This window comes from Sciurus carolinensis, unplaced genomic scaffold, assembly GCF_902686445.1.
Source record: "Sciurus carolinensis unplaced genomic scaffold, mSciCar1.2, whole genome shotgun sequence".
Classification (NCBI taxonomy): domain Eukaryota; kingdom Metazoa; phylum Chordata; class Mammalia; order Rodentia; family Sciuridae; genus Sciurus; species Sciurus carolinensis.
Window position 1 is genome coordinate 1,334,032 of NW_025920130.1, and position 22,146 is coordinate 1,356,177.

Sequence of the window (22,146 nt, forward strand, 5' to 3'; positions counted from 1 at the left end):
AAGGTTGGTTCACTATATGGAAATCAATAAATGTAATTTACACATCAATAGACTTAAAAGTTAAGAATCATATGATCATTTCAATGGATGCAGAAAAAGCATTTGATAAATATAGCACCACTTCATGCTCAAAACACTAGAAAAAACAGGGATAGTAGGAGCATACCTCAGCATTGTAAAAGCTATCTATGCTAAGTCCAAGGCCAACATCATTGTAAATGGAGAAAAATTGAAAGCATTCCCTCTAAAAACTGGAACAAGTCTTTCACCACTTCCATTCAACATTGTCCTGGAAACTCCAGCCACAGTAACTAGACGGATCAAAGAAATTAAAAGCATACGAATAGGAAAAGAAGAACTCAAACTATCACTATTTGCCAACATTATTTTATATTTAGAGGATCCAAAAAACTCCACCAGAAAACTTCTAGAACTCATAAATGAATTCAATAAAGTAGCAGGATATAAAATCAACACTCATAAATCTAATGCATTTCTATTCATAAGTGATGAATCCTCTGAAAGAGAAATTAGGAAAACCACTCCATTCACAATAAACTCAAAAAACAAATAAAATACTTGGAAAGCAAACTAACAAAAGAGGTGAAAGACCTCCACAATGAAAACTACAGAACACTAAAGAAAGAAATTAAAGAAAATCTTAGAAGATGGAAAGATCTCCCATGCTCTTGGATAGGCAGAATTAATGTCAAAATGGTCATACTATCAAAAAGTACTATACAGATTCAATGCAATCCCAATTAAAATCCTAATGATGTACCTCATAGAAATAGAGAAAGCAATCATGAAAGTCATTTGGTAGAATAAGAGACCCAGAATAGACAAAGTAATCCTTAGTAGGAAGAGTGAAGCAGGAGATATCACAATACCAGATCCTAAACTATACTACAGAGCAAGAGTAACAAAAGTGGCATGGTATTTGGCAACAAAACACATATATAGACCAATGGTAGAGAGTAAAGGACATAGAGACAAATCCACATATTTATACAGTTACCTCATACTTGACAAAGTTGCCCAAAACATACAATGGAGAAAAGATAGCGTCTTCAACAAATGGTGCTGGGAAAACTGGAAATCCATATGCAGCAAGATGAAATTAAACCCCTATCTCTCAGCCTGCACAAAACACAACTCAAAGATGATCAAGGACCTAGGAATTAGACGCTGCACCAAACAGAAGAAAAAGTAGGCCCAAATCTTCATTGTGTCAACTTAGGACCGACTTCCTTAACAAGACTCTCAAAGTGCAAGAAATAAAAATAAAAATGAATAAATGGGTTGGATTCAAACTAAAAAACTTTTTCTCAGTAAAGGAAACAATCAATAACGTGGAGAAACCTACAGAGTGGGAGAAAATCTTTACCACACACACTTCAGATAGAGCACTGATCTCCAGAATTTATAAAGAACTCAAAAAATTTAACACCAAAAATGCAAATAACACAATCAATAAATGGGCTAAGGAACTGAGCAGACACTTCACAAAAGATATACAAGCAATCAACAAATGTATGAAAAAACGTTCAACATCTCTAGTAATTAGAGAAATGCAAATCAAAACTACCCGAAGATTTCATCTCACTCCAATTAGACTGGCTATTATTAAGAATACAAACAACATCAGGAGTTGGTGAGGAAGTGAGGTGGGTTTGCAAATGGGTGTAGTCACTCTGTAAAGCAGTATGGAGATTCCTCGAAAACTTGGAATGGAACCACCATTTGACCCAGCTATCCCACTCCTTGGCCTATACCCAAAGGACTTAAAATCAGCATACTACAGTGACCAACCACATCAATATTTAGAGCAACTCAATTCACAGTAGCTAGATTATGGAACCAACCTAGATGCCCTTCAATAGATGAATGGATAAACTGTGGTATATACATACAATTAAATATTAGTCATAAAGAAGAAGAAAATTATGGCATTTTCAGGTAAATGAATGGAACTGGAGAATATCATGCTAAGATAAGCCAATCCCAAAAAACCAAAGCCTAAACATCTTCTCTGATAAGTGGATGATGATACATAACAGGTGGGGAGTGTGTAATGGAAGAATGGAGGGACATTGAATTTTGTAGAGGGAAATGAAGGGAGGGGAAGAGGTGGGTGAAGGAAAGATGGTAGAATGAGATAAACATCATTACCCTGTGTACACATATGATTGCACGTATCATGTGACTCGACATCGTGTACAACCAGAGAAATGAAAAATTGTACTCCATTTGTGTACAATGAATCAAAATGCATTCTGCTGTCATGTGTAATTAAATAGAACAAACAATAAAAAAAGAGAAAATTAAATTAATGACCTTGACTTTAGAAAATGCATATAAAATTTCTGGCTTTAAAATTAATTTATTAATATCAGTCAGATTTTGAAAGCTGCATATTTCAACAGGCAGAAACAGTCAACAGTCAGTAAAACATTAGCAACCAGTTTTTTAATAGTCCTATTAACATGATAAAAAATTTATGTCAATGTGGTGGTGCAAACCTATAGTCCCAGCTAATTGTGAGGTTGAAGCAGAATTGCTTAAGACTAGGAGTTTGGAGACATTCAGGGCAACATAGACCTGTTCTTGAAAAACAATTAAAAAAAAAAAAAATGGAAACCAACTTCCAAAAGCCAGATCCAAATAAAGAGAAAATAATCTTTCAACTTCAAAACTGCTTCTCTTTTATTGAATAATTTTAAAATATAAAAAATGGAACTGCCAAATAAGCTGAATTAAATAGAAGATTCTATATTGGTTTTTTTCTTATTGAAAATGTAATTTGATAATTATCTAAACAGAAGAGAAATCAAATGGTTTAATTTAAATCTTTTGCTTGTTTAATTTCAAATCTTAAAAGTTCTTCAAACATCAAACGGATGTTATTTATGTCTTAAAATGTTTATTCCTTAATCTTCTGCAATTTAGATGAAAAAAGAAGACAAGGAGAATGTAAGATACTTACAATCATTATATTATGAAATGTTTTTCTACATGTATTCTTTATCCTCAGTCAGAAGTTCTGATGTTGCCTACAAAGAGCACTATCTAGTAATTTAAAACACATATCTGCTTAAAAATTAAATATGTATGCTCTTGTAAATATTAAGATGATTCAGTTTACACTTTGTAAAACAAATAATGTTTACTATTCAGCATAAAGATATGACAAAGAACAGAATTAATTTATTGTGAGGTGGTTATCCCCAAATCAAGGAGATCTCAGATGACTATCAAATTTGGTGTATGCGAAAATGGATCTAGCTATTCCCCTTTTACCATAGTTGGTGAAAATGCATGTAGAGTTCTGTATACAGATACAGAGACATATTTTAAGGGACTCATTTATAAACTAGGTGGACAGTCAACCAGTCAGGCAGAAAACCAATCATTCTAGAAAAACATCCTATCTGAACTGGGTAAAGGAATTGGAACTGCTTATCCAGAAAGAGCAAAGATTTAGAAGAAACCTCTCCACCACAATTAACAACTGGCAATACCATGACTCAAAAGGGGAGTAGACATAGGCATTATGTCTCACTTCTCCCCGGACTCTCATTTAAAATGACAGGAAAAGAAATAAAAATGGTGAAACTCTACAACAAACATCATGGCAGGAAGGGGACATGAGCAAATACAATTTCTAGAAGAATAAAAAAAGGATAAAGGTGTGTTGACATGTAAAGCAGAAAAAAGGAAGTTAGTTACACTTTGAAAGGTTCCCCAGAAGTGTGTTGACTGCCCCCACAGATTTGAGGTGAGGTGAGGTTGTGTGTTCAGGGAATAACTCACAAAAGCCCTAGTGACTGGGATCAGGCTGACCACAGGTCTGTTACAGAATTACTGATCAGTCCATTCATATGTGTGATGAAGCCTACAGACTGCCCTTCACACTCCACAACAACAAAGGAACAACCAGAAAAAAGAAGGTGTGCTTGGAAATATTGAGCAATATGTAAAAAAAAATTTTTAAGAAGTAAAAATAAAATAATTAAATGGGAGAATTGAATGAGAAAGTGAAGGGAGTCTCCCAGAAGCAAAGAAAAACAGAAATGGAAAATACTGTATCAGAGAAGTAAGTGACAAGAACTTCTAAAATCCAATTAATAGAAATTCATAACTGGATAAGGAAGTAAATTATAAAATAATTTGATATAAAATGATATGATAATATTTTCTCAAGTTGAAATATAAGACTACAGAGGAGTCATGGAATGCTTAGGAGAGAGAAAGACAAACTTAAAATGTGGTCATATAATTTCAAAATAACAAAGTTATAAAAATCTTCAGGAAAAAAATGCAGATCACATACAAATAATAAGGATGAGACCAACATTAGTCAGCAACAACACTAGTTAACAAATGGGCCAATGTTTTTAAAGTTCTGAAAGAAGATACACAAGTTATAACCTGATCTATCAAGAATGATGACAGAATTAGACTCACACTGAAAGACATTAAGGGGTTAATTGGGGATGAAATCAAGGGAAGAAAATAAAGTTGTTAAATGAGAAGGAGGATCCAGACCAGAAAAGAAAATGGAGGCAAGCACCAAGACAACATTTAACACCAAGCCAAGACAACAACCATCTTGTGGAAACTAGAGTTGAGAGAGATTCTGGGAAGGAAAACTCCAAGAAAAAGCAGAGTCTACGACAGGAGCAAAGAATGCAAAAGAAAGACATGCGATGGAAACAGTAAAAACAAATGTCCTGGGCCAAATGAAAGCTATCAGTGCAAACGAAAACAGGAAGATCATGGATTCCTAGAAATAGAATAGATTCCAAGGGATAAATAACATGGGTAAGAATCTGAAAGATGACAAAGGTATAACAAAGAAAGGTTATGTTCATCCTATCACAAGAACTATGAACAGTAATTAGAAAATTAAAGCCATAATTTTTCCATACTGACCTGATATTTTAACCACATACAGAGATCAGAGATTCACTCTGTATTAGTTCCTTTATGAGAGGCAAATTTAAACTCAATATGAAATAATGTTATAAGCCTTTATTAAAGATGTCAGAAAATAAAGCAAATGAATTAAACACCATAAGAATCTAAGCAGAAATTAAATGATCACCTATATGAGATGCTATAAAAGTTATTCTCATACTGCCTAGAAGAAGAAAGCAAATTCAGTCACATGCTCATTCAACAAATGACCTAAGGGTTCCTAAATCTAAAACACTTCACTACTCACTGGGAAATATATTATTATAACAGGAAAAAAATTTTTTTACAAGTAATTTTAGGCCTTTTAATAGATTTTGTTAGTTAAGCACACACTTGGGAAATGTTTCGCCTTATCAATAACACCAAAACAAGCTATCATGTTTGACATACCATCAATTTGGCTTACCAGACTTGCCAAAAATATGAGGGAAGGAAGGAAAGAAAATATTGACCTTAGTAAGTAATTATGAATTTTTCTGAAGTATTTTGACAAAATATATCAAGGGTCAAAAGCATTTTTTTTAACCCTGATTGCAACATTCTTAAGGGACATTGCCAAAATTAGAGCATGTTCAAGCAAAGAAGTGGGCTTCTAAAATCTGAAAACAAGCAGTCTTCAGCTGGCTATGACCACATAAACTTAGCAAACAGTCTATTACATTACAAATTCTATGTTTCATAAAGATTTATTTCTCATCAAAACAATGAAATTGAGCAAGAAAATTATTCTCATCAACTATACAACATGAACAAATAATGGAATTTCCAACTTCACATTCTTGACCAAAAGGTGACTTTAATTATTTATTAAAAATGAAAATGTGAGCCGGGCATGGTGGCACAAACCTATAAACCCCCCCCAGTTCAGGAGGCTAAGGCAGGATGATCAAGAGTTAAAACCAGCTTTAACAACTCACTGAGGACCTAAGCAAGTTACAAGACCCTATTTCTAAGTAAAATATTTTTTAAAAGGGCTAGGTAGGGATTTGGTTCAGTGGTTGAGTGCCCTTGGGTTCAATCTCTGGGACCATGAAAAAAAAAAAGAAAATGTGGGTAAACTCCATTCTATTCTTGTCCATGCCTTGAAAAATGTTCATGGTGAGTCTCTTGGTGGCAGAGAGGAGGTTTTGGGGGGAATGAGGTTAACTAGCAGGCTGACATTTTGGTGGGGGGGGGAGTTTTAATTATTTTTCTTCTAGGGGTCTTCTTTTGTAATTTTCATTTCTAAAAAAAAACAGTGTTTAAAGTACACAAAATTTTAACATATTTACAAAATATAAATTTTCTTTTTTTTGTACTGAAAATTATTTTATTTATTAAGATATGAGAGGCTTCTACATAAATGCACTGAAATAAATGCTATTAATTTCTTGTACCTTTTATTTTTTGCTTCTCATGGAAATGTTTGTACTTTTTTATCATTGTCTTTTATGAAAAATAATTTTCTAAAGAAAAAACTTGTTACAACTAATAAATAAAGTTGTTAAAGTTAGTTCAGTAAAGTTCTAGAAAAGAGAATTCATATACAATTATCAGTTGCATTTCTATATTATAACAATTAACTATCCAAAATGAAAATTAAGAAAAATATCATATTTATAGTAGCATTCAAAGTACATAGGAATAAAATTTAACCAAGGAAGGGTAAAAGATCTATACATTGAAAATTAGAACACACCGATGGAAAAATTAGATTAATCACAAATAAATGAAAAACATATCACGTTAACAGGAAAAATTAGTATCATCAAGTGTCTATAATACTTAAAGGGGTCTTCAGATGACAATGCAAAACCTATCAAAATTCTAAGGCTAGGAAATGATGATCTTTTCAGATGTGAGAGCTATTACTCGGGATGAAAAATTTACTTTTCATCTACTAAAATTTACTTTTTTCTACTAACAAAGTAGAAAAAAGGAAAAAAGATAAAAAGAAAGAAGGCAAAGGCTGGAGTTTATACAATGGAAGCTATCCTAACAAATGGTAGTGCATTTGCCCTAAATTCACTTAATTTGTGAAATAATATGAGCAATGAAAAAACTTTAGAACTTTTACAATAGCCTACATAAACCTTAATACTATTGTTTCATAGGTATAAAGCAATACTTATAATCATTATTTACTTTTCTAGTAATATTAATTTTAAATCAATAAGAGTATGATCATGAAAACACCATATTCAAGAAATTTTATTGTATTCAAAATCTCTTACCAATCATAACCTATAGCAAAAGATGTTTCAATTACAGGATCAATGAGTTTTGCAGCAGTCATGATGTATTTTTCTGCCATGGCTTTCCTATATCAAACAAACAAAGCTTTTTTTAGAAATATGACACATAAATAATTTAGGTTTAGTTCTTAAAATTTAAGTGTAAACATCTGTCAAAGCTAACATACCACATAAGCTTATTAAATGACGGACAACTACACAAGAAATATGCTTGAAAGTCAGGTTAAAAACCACAATTTGAAAACATGACAAGTAACATGACTGCCTTCTGGGTTGACAATGTTTATTCCATTTTCTGCTTGATGATGCCTTCTGACAAACTAAAGAAAGAGACACCACAGAGACACAGGCTCTGCTACAGAACTTACATAACCTACATGGTGGACATAAAAACAGAGTGAAAATGACCACTGAAGAAACAGTGTGCAGTGAACAGCAAAAATGAACTAGTACATGTTGCTTTGAATGTATACGCACTTGTATGTGTATGTGCATATGTGTATATATATAAAATTGTACATTGTCACCAATACTGGAAAATGCCAAACTATATTTCAAAATGGACATGCCAATTTAGAGTGGTGGATGAGCATTCCCTTTTTCTTGGATTTATAAACACAGCAGTTTTTAAAATAGACTTAAAATGCACATAACTATTTTATAATCTTCATACTTATTAAACTGTATTGATGTGAAAACAATATTTTTCCATATCATTAAACATTAATTCCGTATTTTTTTCTTTTCATTGAACATTTTATTTTGACACTCATAGATTCACATTTATAAAAAAGTAATAGGGATACCCTCTGTACCCTTTACCCAGTTTCTCCAAGGGTGATGGTATAACATCACAACCAACATTCTAGCATTGATAGTGAAGATATGGAATAGTTCCATTATGTTTTCATTCCCTCATGTTACCTATCACTAATCTGATCTCCATTTCTCTAATATATATAATCTTTGAAAAAGGCTGTTTTCATAAGATGATTTTCTTCAGATCCATCCAAATTATTGCCATATTCATTCCTTTCCGTTGTTGAATAATATTTCATGTTATGTATCAACTGATACAGAAAAGGCATTAGTGTTAGGGTTAGGTTTAGGGTTAGGGATAAGGAGGGTGGTAAGAATGGAGGAAAGAAGGACTGTATATAGGGAAAAGAGGGGTGAGAGTGGTGGGGGGGAAGGGAAAAAATAATGAATCAAACATCATTGCCCTATGTAAATTTATGATTACACAAATGGTATGCCTTGACTCCATGTACAAATAGAGAAACAACATGTATCCCATTTGTATACAATAATAAAAAAAATTTGAAAAAAAAAAAGAAAAACATCAATACCTATTCATCAAAGAAACCTTCAGGAAAATAGGGAGAATTTTTTCAACTTGATTGAACCATAAGCTTTTTTCCTTTAACTGGTTAATATGATTGCTTTTTTTTATGAACCAGGCTTGCATCCGTAGAATAAACCCTACTTTTAATTTTTAAAAATGTATTCCTGAGGGGGACTGGGGTTGTGACTCAGTGGCAGAACACTTGCCTAGCATGTGTGAGGCATGGGGTTCAATCCTCAGTCCCATGAATAAATAAATGAATAAAATAAAGATCCATCAATAACCAAAATATCTGTATCTATCTATCTATCTATCTATAAAATTTTAAAATGTATTCCTGAATTCTTTTTTAAAAACAGCTCTAGAAAGATATAATCCACACATCAATTTACCAATATCAAGTCTACAATTCTGTAATTTAAGTGTATTCACAGATTTGTGTAACAACCACCCTAACAAATTTTAGAACATTTTCACAACCTTAAAAAGAAACTCAGTACCCATTAGCAGACACTCCTCTGTGTCTATCAATCATTGATCCACTTTCTATCTTTATAGATTTACCTAGTCTTTTTTTGTCTATTTTTTTCCACTTACCATATTTTCAAGGTTCATCTGTATACTGCATGTATTCCACTGTATGAGTAGACCATATTTTACTTATAAATTCATGAGTTATTAGACATTTGGATTATTTCCACTTTTGGATACTATGAATAATGTTACTATAAACATCTGTGTACAAAGTGTTATGTGAACCTATGTTCTAACTTCTCTGGGTTATCTACCTAGGACTAAAATTGTTGGTCACATGGTAAGTTTATGTATAAGCTTTTGAGGAACTTCTAGTCTGTCTTCCAAAAAGCTACTGAACCATTTTATATTCTCAATATCAGCATAGAAGGGGGGTGGCAATTTGTTCACATTCTCACTAACATTTATTATCCATCTTTTTATTATAGTCTAATATGAGTGAGTGTGAAGTGGTATTTCATTGTAGTTCTGAGTTGCATTTCCCTAACAGCTACTGAAGTTCAGCATCTTTTCCTGTGTTTATTGGGTATTAACATCATTTCGAAGAACTATTTATTCAGATCCTTTGTGGGAAGCCATCCTTATCTAGCAGAATCAGACAGTTCCCTGTCTAGTTCCCCTAAGAGAATGGCTCCCCTCACTCCACCCTATCCTGTCCGTCACAGAAGAAGCTCCTCCAGGTCTTGGACCCCCTTACCTGTGTGTCCATAATAAAAGAGAGTTGTTAGAGGCCAGAGCTGGAGGCCACACCCGTCATCCCCCATCTCATTTATAAAAAGAGTGTTGGCTCTTGTGTATTTACTGAGTAGTTAAGTTTATGGTAACTGATTGATAAACAGCCAACATCATCCTCCAGCAGTTAACCCTTTTGTCATCCATGCAGGATGTGGTTGAGAGACCCCACAATCCTTTGCAAATTTTTTTGAACTCCCCAAACCTCAACTACTTGTTTAATACTATCAATAGGTTTTTTGATGGGAAAATATAGAATAAACAGTTACATTTTATGATTACTTCAAACATATGCACTGTAAAGACAACTGGTAGAAAGTTAGTTTTGAGATAAGAAAAGACTCAAGTCAACATTTATAACCAGAATTATATGTAATATCTATACCTAACATTTGCACATTTTAAATTAGATTATTAGACCATTTTTCACTGAGTTGAAAGGTTAATTATATAGTCTAGAAATGTTCCTTCTTAGACATTTGATTTGCAAGTATTTTCTTTCATTTGGTGAGTTATATTTTTACTGTCTTGATAGTGTTGTTTGAAGGACATACATTTTCTATTTTGATGATATATCTTTTTTCATCACTTGTGTTTGGTGTCATATCTAGGAAATCACTGTCTAATACAAGGGTAATATTTAATTTCAGGTGTTTTTATATGAATTTTATAGTTTCAGCTCTCACACTTGAATCTTTGGTTCGTTCTGAGGTACTTTTTGTATATGATGTGTAAGAAAAGTTCAGCTTCATTCTTTTGCATGAAGATATCCAATTTTACCAAGACCATTTGTTGAAAAGATTATACTTTCCCCATTACACTGTCCTAGTGCCTGCACTACTATAAATGCAAGGGTTTATTTCTAGACTCCCAATTCCATTCTGATTCATATATCTTTTTTAAAATATTCTTTTAGCTGTTGATGGATCTTTTGTTTATTTATTTATATGAGATGCTGAGAATCAAACCCAGTGCCTCACACATGCTAGGCAAGCACTCTCCCAGAGACACAACCCCAGCCCTGCTGATTTGTATTTCTATCTTTATGCTAGTACCACAATGTCTTGATTGGTGTATCTTTATAATTTGAGTCTTCCAATTTTAATTTTCTTTTCCAACACTGTTTGGGCTACTCTGGGTCCCTTAAATTTCCACAGGAATTTTAGGATCAACTCATCACTTTCTTCAATAACACAGTTAGGATTTTGATATGGATTGCATTGAATATGCAAATAAATTTGGGAATACCACTATTTTAATAATATTGAGTGTATATCCAAAACGTTCAATGTCATTTAGCTGCTTTCAACAATGTTTTATAGTTTTTCGGAGTGCAAATTTTGTATTTCTTTTGTTAAATTTAATTCTTAATAAATTTTATGTTATTGTAAATGCAACTGTTAATTTTGTCTTTTGGATAGCTCATTGGTGAATATAGTATATTTTTATACTGCATTTCTGACTTTTGTGCATTGAGTGTTTCCTCTGCAACCTTCTTGAACTCATTTATTAGTAATTTTTTTGGTGAACTTCTTGGGCTTTTTCTATATACAAGATCATGTCACTTGCAAATAGTTTTACTTGTTCTGGTTAAATTTGAATTATTTTATTTTATTTGCCTAATTACTAAAGCTAGAACTTCCAATAATGTTGAATAGAATTGGTGAAAGTGGATAGCCTTATGTTGTTCCTGATCTTAGGTGGAAAATATTCAGATTTTCACTATTAAATATGATCCAGCTGTGGGTTTTTCATAGACCCACTTTATCAGATTGAGGAACTTCCTTTCTACTTGTAGCTTTTTTGTTTGTTTGGGTTTTTTTGTAATCATGAAAGAATTTTGGATTTTGAACAACTTTTTTTCTATTGAGATGATCATGTGTTTTTTGCCCTTTAATTAATGACCTGTATTATATTAGTTGATTTTCAAATCTTGAGCTAATCTTGTATTCCTGGGATAAACCTGATTTGATTATAGTATACAGTTTTTATGTTTGATAATATTTTGGTTTGCTAGTATTTTCTTGAGGATTTTTGCATCTACAGTCGCTGGGGTTTTCTTTTTTGATAAGTGTCTTTGTCTGATTTCAGTAGCGGGATAACCCTAATTTCATAAAATATATTTTTTTTCTGGAAGAAATTGGGTAGAATTAATGTGAATTCTTCTTTGAAGGTTTGCTAGAATTCTCTAGTAAGATCATTTGGGCCTGGAGTTTTCTTTTTCTGGAATTTTAAAATTATAAATTCAATTTCTTAATATGTAGAGATATTTAAATAATCTATTTCATATGAGTTAAGAGTTTTTCAAGAAAGCAGTCCATCTCATCTCACTCGGCTATTATTCTTTTGATGTCCGCAGGATCTGTAGTGATGTTTGTTTTATTCTCATTATTGGTAATTTTTGTCTTCTCTCTTTTTTGTCAGTCTTGCAAGAGTTTGCCAATTTTATTTATTATCTTTTCAAAAAAAACAGTTCTATTTCATTGATATTTTCTGTTGTCACTGTTTTCAATATCAATTGTTATTATTCCTCTGTAAGTTTTTTTTTTTTCTTTCCCTACTTCCTTAGGTTGATTTTGCTATTTCTTCTGTTCTTGAGTTGGAAGCTTAACTTTTCCACTGCAATTCTAATTGCTTTCCCTCTGTGAGAGAAAGTGGTATTTTTCTACTGCTCCTTTCAAGATTTTTCCTTTTCTTTCTTTTTGTTTTTGTTTTTTTGAGCCAGGTCTGTTCGTGAACTCCCATATACACCCGCAATCCTGTCTCAGTCAAGTAGCTGAGGCTACAGTACCAAGTCCAGCTTAAAACGTTTTTTCTGTCTTTAATTTCCAGTTTAATCCTTGAGTTTATCCTGTTTGGTGTTCACCGAACTTCCTGAATTGTAAGTTTAATTTTCCAGTCAAATTTGGGGTGTTTTCAGTCATTATTTCTTTATTCTCTCTCTTTTCCCTTTCTCCTGAATTCTAGATTCTGATGACAGAAAAGCTAGATCTTTGTTAGAAGTCCCACAGGTCCCTGGGGTACTGTTCATTTTATTTTTATTGGTTCTTTTTAGTTATACATGATAGTAGGATTCATTTTAATATAATTATACAAGCATGGAATCCATCTTATTCTGAATAGGACCCCATTCTTGTGGATGTACATGATAGTGAGATTCACTGTGGTGTGTTCATACACGAGATTGGAAAATTATATCAGATTCATTCCACTGTCTCCTTTTCCTGTCCCCCATCTCATCCCTTCATTCCCCTTTGTCTACTCTACTGAATTTATTTTCTTCCTCCCCCCACCCCCCCATTGTGGCATTAGCTTCCACATATCAGCGAAAACATTCAACCTTTGGCTTTTGGGGACTGACTTATTTCACTTAGTATGACAGTCTTCGGATTCATCTATTTACAGGTGAATGTCATAAAGACATTCTTCCTAAAGGCTGAATCACACTCATACATTGCTGGTGGAAATGCGAATTGGTGAAACCACTCTGGAAGCCAGTATGGAGATTCCTCAAAATAGGAATGGAACCACCATTTTAACCAGTTCTAGAGGTTAGTCATACAATAGTGTGAATGTACCTAACACTTAAGATGATAAATCTTATTATCCATTTTATCACAATTAAAACAAAAAGATTAAGGGCCCTCTATCATGTAACGTACTCCTAATTTACTGCATGTTCAATGAATTTAAAATTTTCACAAATGAGATAGGGTTTGAGGAATACAGGAAAAAAAAAACATGAGTCTTAAAAAGAAAAATTGGGGATACATGAACCACTGGAATGCAAAAACAAGCAACTTTTTTTCCTTTTTAGGTGCTGGTGATTGAACCCAGGGATGCTTTACCACCAAGATACACCGCTAGCCATTTAAAAAAATAATTTAATTTTTATTTTTGCAGTGCTGGGAATCAAATTCAGGGTCTCATATTGTTAGGCAAACACTCTATCATCAAGCCACATTCCTAGCTCTTAATCTTTTTATTTTGAGACAGAGTCTCGCTAAATTTCCTAGACTGACCTTGAACTTGAATCTCTTCAGTCTCCTAAGTTACTGGGATCACAGGAGATTTAAACAAGCAACTCTTTTTTAAACACTTTTTTTGGGGGGAGCAGGTACCAGGGATTGAACTCAGGGGCACTCAACCACTGAGCCACATCCCCAGCCCTATTTTGTATTTTATTTAGAGACAGAGTCTCACTGAATTGCTTAGCCCTCTGAGGCTGGCTTTGAATTCACCATCCTCCTGTCTCGGTCTCCTGAACAGCTGGGATTACAGGTGTGCACCACTGTGCCCAGCTTGAACTCTTGATTAAACAAGAACTCTTGATAATGGAGCATGAACCCTTGCCTGCAAATAGTTTTATGATATGAGGGCAATGCCCAAGTACTAGAAAGTATTGGCACAAAACTACATAACTCCATCCTGACTCCACCTTTAGTCTAGCTTTTAGTTAAGGTCCCTCTATAAAAATTAATAACCAAGACCAAGGGGTTGCTGCTTCTCATTCTCAAAAGATGGTCCACATTCTCTCTTGAATGTATATTCCCCACTTTACCACAAAAGGATCTCACTCTCAATAGAGCCTACATTCTTCTTCGAATGCATCTCTGCTTTCCTAAATCTTTGTGCCTCTAACAGATGCTTCCTTAAATTATGTTTGTCAAGAACCCCACTCAATCTTGAGTTGAGGTCCTCCTCTCTGGAAACTCCTTGGACTTCCTCCAGTGATAAAATTATACTTGGTAGCGACCAAGTACATGTGATATTGTGATAGAAATATATTTGGTCTTTATCTTGATGCCTGGCAAAAAGCTCTTGGAATTTTCTGAATGACAGAAGTGTCTTTTGTTAATCATAATGAACCCCCTTTGACAATGCCTGACTTTATGTTAATGAGGTGACTTCCTATTAGCTTACAGAAAGTTTCAAAATGGGGCCTGGTTGCCAGTGAAATGAACCATATGATTGAAGAATTGGAACTTTCAGTCCCTGCCTCTCAACCTCCAAGAGGGAAGAAGGGCTAGAAATTGAGTTTCATCACCAAAGGCTAATGATATAATCAGTGTTGCCTACATAGCTGAACCTCAGTGTAGAAGACCTCCAAGTTGGGGAACACATGGAGGTACTAGGAGGATGGCACATCTGGATAGGACATGAAAGCTCTCATACCTTGCCCTATTCATCTCTTCCATTTGGTTGTTTCTGAGTTGCATTCTTTATAATAAACTGGCAAATAAAAGCAAAGTGTTTTCCTGAGTTCTATAAGCTCTTGCAGTAAATTACTGAACTCAAGGAGGAGTGGAGGGAGCCTCTAATTTATATCCAGTTGATCAGAAGTACAGGAAGCCCTGAGCTTGCAACTGGTATCTGTAGTCAGGGGTACAGAGGCAATCTTGTGGCACTGTGGGGCTCGCATAAACTCTGGGTAGTTAGTGTCAGAACTGAATTGCTGGACACTCAGTTGGTGTCCAGCAAGTCAGATCATTTGTTCTCAATGTGGGAAAACCCCATATATTTGGTGAATAAAGTACAAAGAGATTGTAGTACCATATTAGAAGAAGGAAAGAATGAAGCAAATATAGACGTTTTCCTCTCAGTCTTGGTACCTAATTGGGAGGCAGAACAAAAATACGTAAGGATATAATTTTTTAAGTAATTGTGATAATGAACCAAATTTCAATATTGTACCAAATGCAGAGGGAAAGACAGTTACGGAGAAAGAGTAGAAATAACTAAGTAAGAATATTGGAATGAGACTGAGAACTGAGATTATTTTGAAGGAGAAAAGGGAATCCGAAAAGTACTGAAATGGTAAAACATCAGCACTATTTAAGAAATATATTGAATATAGGGCTGGGGATATAGCTCAGTGGGTAGAGTGTTTGCCCTGCAAGCACATAGGCCCTGGTTCAATCCCCAGCACTACCACCAAAAAAAAAAAAAAAAAAAAGAAAAGAAAAGAAAAAGAAATATATTGAATATAACAAATTTTGTAAGAAACAATAAGAATACACATTCAGTCATTTTAGAGACATTAAAACTGCACTATCAAGTACCCAAAATATTACCTTTCACATTCCATTTGCCTGAGTGGATCATTTTTTATAGCTTCAATCACTAGGTTAGTATGGGGATCATCCTGAAAAAATTAAAACAAAAAAATTCAGAAGTAAATGCTAAAAACTTGAATTTCTAATCAAAATCCCAACTAACTGTAAAAAATGGAGTATAAATTAATCTTTCAAAAATATTTTCCCTTATGTAATGCAGAACTTTCTTTTTTCCTTTTCTTACTTCTGATTACCTATCACATTCTCCAATGAGCTTATGTACATTTTAAGTTGCTGCTATAAGGGTCAGGCTAGAAGAATAGGAACACACAGAAGCTGTGGTTGTTAGTATAAATATGTGATGTCATAAATTTAAAACTTAAATATATATGCTTTCATGATTATCAACTCCTTAGTATAATTCATATCACTACTTGCAATTAACAATACAGACCAGGGCTCAGGATATAGCTCAATAACAGAGCACTCACTCACCTAGCATGTGTAAGGCCCTGGGTTTAATCCCTAGCACTGCAAAAAAAAAATTCTTTTTAATGTAACTTTTCCACGACATAGATTATTTTTTTCAATATGAAAATAATACATAATTAACATTTATCCAGCACTTACTATGTTCCAAGTATGATTTTAAGCATTTTGCAAATTTAATCCTTGTAACTATAAGGTAGGTTATTATAATTAGTTCCATTTTATACATAGAGGAACTGAGGCACAAGGAAGGAAACTGAAGAATACAGTGGTGGGAACAGGCATATGGTTTGTGTCTACATTCTCTATTAAATTAAAGATATTATGCCATTTTAATCCATAAATATAGGCAATTTAACATTTTAACTTACATAAAATTTATATATAAAAAATATGGAAAATGTTTTCAAAGTGTTAAAAAAAAAATTCCACTGCCCAGAATATATTTTAGAGTATATTCTTTCAGTTTCTGTTCATTTGTAGGTGTGTATCTGTATTTTTTCACTTAACAGTATATAATATTTCCCTACACCTTTAAAAATAAGACTTTTGAAGAGGACTGTATTATGCTTTACTCTTGAATAAAGAATTACTTTTTTTAATTGTTGACAGAGTTAGTATAGATTTTTTAGGTTCCTCTGCTTAACAATGATTTTTTTTTTTTTTGAACAGCAATTGAACCCCAGGGTGCTTAACCACTGTGCCATCCTGTGCCACTTTTTAATTTTTTTAGTTTGAGACAGCATCTTGCTAAATTACTTAGGGCCTTGCTAAGTTTCTGAGGTTAGCTTTGAACTTATGATCCTCCTGCCTCAGCTTCCCTGAGCTACAGGGATTATAGGCGTGTGCCAACATACTCTGCTTAACAAGGATTTTTTTTTTTTTTTTTTGGTGCTGGGGATTGAACCCAGGGCCTTATACTTGCAAGCCCTCAACAATGATTTTTAAAACATCAAAAGATTTTGGGTTCCACAGTCAAGATATTACTTTTAATGAGTGACATTATTTTTTTAATACGATTCTCTTAGTTTTGACTAAAACTGTGCGGTGTATTTTAACCAGAATCTCTAGCCCTATTTCAATTGTTTCATCCTTGATCTAATTTAAATAACAAATTAAATATATCAATGATAAAACACATTAATATAGGTCTGTAAAAAAATTCAAAAAGTCATCAATTCTAATTTTCTCATTTCTAAAAACAGGAAAACACAGAGTATGAGATGGCTATATAACTGTCTTTTTCATACTCACACTTGGTGAAATATATTTATCATCTTCATCAATTTCTAATGGAACAGCAATCAATTTCTGGAATGCCTTCTTCATTTTTTCTCGATCTCCAATAGCAAAATAACTAAGAATCAGGTTGAAGCCTGCTTTCAGATTTGGTGCCATGCTCATTATATGCTCAAATGAATTAATAGCATCTGAATATTGACCAGTTTTAATAAATGTAACTCCAATGTTCTGCATTATTTTAACCTAAATAAAAATAAACATAGATTAGCACTAAAAGTTTAAATTCCTTAGTATGGCATTCAAGCCATTCCTTTTTTTCTTTCCAATTTTCTTTCTTTTTTGGTTTTATTAAAGATTTATTGTAGTATTTATTGTAGTAAAAAAATTTGCTTATGTTAAGGATGTGATGCAATGTTTACTTCTGTATTTACATTGTTATGGAACCATAACCACATATTTAGGGTAGTCATTTCTACTACCCTAAAAGAAAATCTGTGCCTATTAACAGTCAATCTCTATTCTCACTGCCAATCCTAGGCAACCATTAATCTACTTTGTTTTTCTAAACATTGTCTATAAGTGGAATCACATGATATGTAATATTCTGTGTTGGCCTTCATTCACTTAGCACAATCCTTCTGTGGTTCCTCCATATTGCAGCAAGTATCAGTACTTCACTCCTTTTGTATTGTCAAATAGTATTCTATAATATGAACATATACCATTTACTTAACACTGTCAACTTGATAGAGGTTTCAGTTATTTACATTTTTTGGCTATTATGACTAATGCTATTATGAACAGTTGTGTACAAATCTTCGTTATAACATGATCTTTCATATCTCTTGGATGTATACCTGACAATGGAATTGCTGGTCATATGGTAAATGTATGTTTAACTTTTAAGAAACTGCCCAAGTATTTTCCAAAGTACCATTTTACACATGTAATACATAAGGTTTCGGATTTCCCACCAGCTTCATCAGTACTTGCTATTTTCTATAATTTTGAGTAGAGTCATTCTAAAGGATGTGATTTGACCTTACTTCCAACTACTCTGACATGAACCTACTGTTTCAACTAATTTATTCAAAATTAGTTGATCAGATCACAAACACTTATTTCCTAGACTCATCTCATAGTATTCCCTTTATCTGGAATGTTGTCCCTTTTGTCACTTAAGTAACCTATTTAAAGTGTATCTCCTTCATAAAGTCATCTTTTTTTTTTTAATTGGTACCATAGATTAAATCCAGAGGCATACAACCACTAAGCCATATTCCCAGCCCTTTTTTATATTTTATTTAGAGACAGGGTCTCACTAAGTTGCTTTGGGTCTTGTTAAATTGCTGAGGCTGTTTCTGAACTCACAATCCTCCACCTCAGACTCCCAAGTTGCTGGGATTACAGGTATGTGCTTTTTTGACCATTATTATTCTCTATTATTATTCCCTCAGGCTGAAATAATATAGTACCCATTGTCTCAACTATTGATTATTAAGTACATAATGCTACCTATTATCTTTTTCTAAAATTCTCAAATTTTGGTCTCTCCTGGATTAAAAGTACCTCGAGGGCATTGTGTCCTATAAGCTAGATATTTGTTGATGATAATTAAATGCCACGTGAAATTCAAAACCAAATGATCATGAAAAGTGGCATTTACAAATAAATTAACTATCACAGAGGAAATGTCCCGTGTCTCGGGGAAATTATAACTAGTAAACATGTGTCTCTGAATATAATAGAAAATACTGTGGGGGAGCTGGGGATATAGCTCAGTTGGTAGCATGCTTGCCTCATAAGCACAAGGCCCTGGGTTCAATCCCCAGCACCGCAAAAAAAAAAAAAAAAAAAAAAGAAAGAAAGAAAGAAAATACTGTGGGAATATAAAGTATTTCAACTTCCCCCCTCCTCTTCGAAGAATCAGAAATAATCTCATCCTTTAATTATTTCACTGTTTCTCAAACTATAGAAATAATGTGAGGGAGTTCTTAATTTCCAGACTTGTTTTCTAATCTGATACATTCATAGGAATGCTATTCTGATTATTTGTTGATACTAATTTGTATCATCGTACTAATGGTTTGCAGGGTTAATCTCTATAATGGTCAATTAGCTTAGTTTTATTTCACTTCATCACATATTATGCCTTTAACCTTTAACTTGTCACTGTACAAATATATACAAGTAGTTACAAGGGAATAGAGCAAAATACTACACAGATAACACAAATCTAATACCTCTCAAGTACAAACACTTCAAAATATTTAACCCATTGACCAAAGATCAGAACATGTATCTACCTTGTTTCTGAAAAACAACACTTAAATTTTATAGTTATCTGTGTGTACACTTACCTCATTTCTTTATGGACACTTGGGATTTGATCTAAGGCCATTCAGTAGAATTTAATGGCTTTGGAATAATTTCTTTGCTTTAAGTAAATATTTCCCATATTCACTTTCAGTCTCCCTAATTAAAAAGAAAAGAAAGTATATTCTCATTTTCCATTTTCTATGATATTTTAGATGATCTTAATTCAATTTCTGATGTTCTTAAGTTATAAAGTTTTAGACATTACCTAAAATTCTAACTTAAAAACAGTTATACTGTTTGATGTATTCACACACTAGTCTTTCTTCTGTGAGTCAATGAAACTTAAGATAGTAGACACCTGAAAGTAGGGTTGGAAAACAACTGACTTACATTATAAAACTGAAAGTATATTCTGCTAAAAACAAAAATGAGACTATAAGACAATTTAAATTAGACTTAAAAATGCCACACACATTGTAATATGATGTTAAAAGGAAATGATATTCAGATAAACTTTAATATTGCAACTAAAAATTTGTATAATATAAATGCTAAATATAAACTCTAGTCTCTTGGGACATATTTACAGATGGTAAAGCACGTGGGTGGGGATGCCATGGCTCATTGTACTTGTGGTATCAGAACACATTTTGTGTTTACCTAATTTATGTAGCATACTTCATACCAACCATATTTCTTCATTTGTATTTGTATGGATTGTCATATACAGTATCTCTAAGAAGGATACTCCATCATAAATACAAATTTGCTTAGAGCATAGATCATTTCATTATAAGGAAGCATAAAGTGGGGAGATGTAAATTAATACTACAAAAGAGTTGTGACTATTGGGAGAACTGATTATATATACCTACCCACATTGCTAAACATCTTGTTTTTCAGTATAACTTGATATGTGTTTAGTGCCTCAGCATACATTTCATTAGCTGAATATTGACAGGCCACGTTGAAAAGAACCTAAGGAAGAAAAGATTGCAAAACAAGATACAATGATTATGTTAGGTCCTGTTCACTTCTGATCTATCTAGAGATTTAAATCATATAACAAACCTGCTTATATCAAGATAATCAACCAATTTGGAAATTAAGTCCATAAAAGAAATATCTTGCATTCCAAATAAGCCACAACATTAAGAGATGAACAGCTGTCCTCTAAATTTCACTTAATTTTCTATGTATTCTATTTTAATTTAGTATTTGCCATTCATTAATAGCTGAAAAACCTACAAAGAATAAATGTATATTGTTAATGCTGCTGGTGATAAAGGAAATAAACAAGATAATGGATTAATTCTCTCGGTAAATATAAACTAAACATACCATGGAAATATCTTAAACCCTAAAGTATACCAGAGAAGAATTTGCACAGTAATGGCTCTATGTACAAAACTATAATTTAAGTCATCAAGATATAATACTTCATGTTCCTACAGGTAAAAATATCATCACAATAAATTACTGCCTATAGTATTTCATGGAATTTTTAAAAACAAAGTAGTAAATATCTAATATTTTAAAATTTCAAATTCCCCTTTTTTAATTTGTTTAGTATATGAAGACTTTTCCCACTGACAATATACCCTTTTATACAAGGAATTCTTCTCAGAATAAAGAAGTTTTGTTAGAAATTAAATATATTTTCACTACCCTCACAAAACATTATCTTATTTATTTGAAATCCTTGAAAATCACTGACCCAAATGTCTACCTTAGAATCTCATTAAGATAACCATCCTAACTGAGCATGAATATTAACAATCTTCAAGCCGTACAGCCATTGGATGGTGAGTTTGCAATTACTAAACCATTAAAAAATAATTAATTGAATAATAAGAGATCTTTGCACAAGAAAAGATGAGTGTCTCATGAATTAGAGATTATTATCTATTTGATTCTGGGTATCTAAAAAATAATCAGATTTTAAAAATAAGAGATAAGGCAAGGGCTGGGGTGTGGCTCAGTGGTAGAGCGTTTGCCTAGCACATGTGAGGCACTGCATTCGATCCTTAGCACCACATAAAAATAAATAAATAAAATAAAGTTTAAAAAATCTGTATAAATTTATTTTTAAAAAAGAGATAAGGCAAAAAGAAAAAAAAAAAGACTTTAGTGGGGACAGAAGGCCAGAGAGAGGTTAATCAACAGGTACAAAGTTTTAGGTAGAAGTAAGAAATTCTGACATGTTACTAAACAG

The 22,146-nt window shown here is 32.9% G+C and overlaps 1 pseudogene; it reads right to left on the reverse strand.

The window, feature by feature from the left end:
• LOC124974063 (intraflagellar transport protein 88 homolog) overlaps nucleotides 1-22,146 on the reverse strand; it is a 100,540-nt pseudogene that overhangs the window by 54,018 nt on the left and 24,376 nt on the right.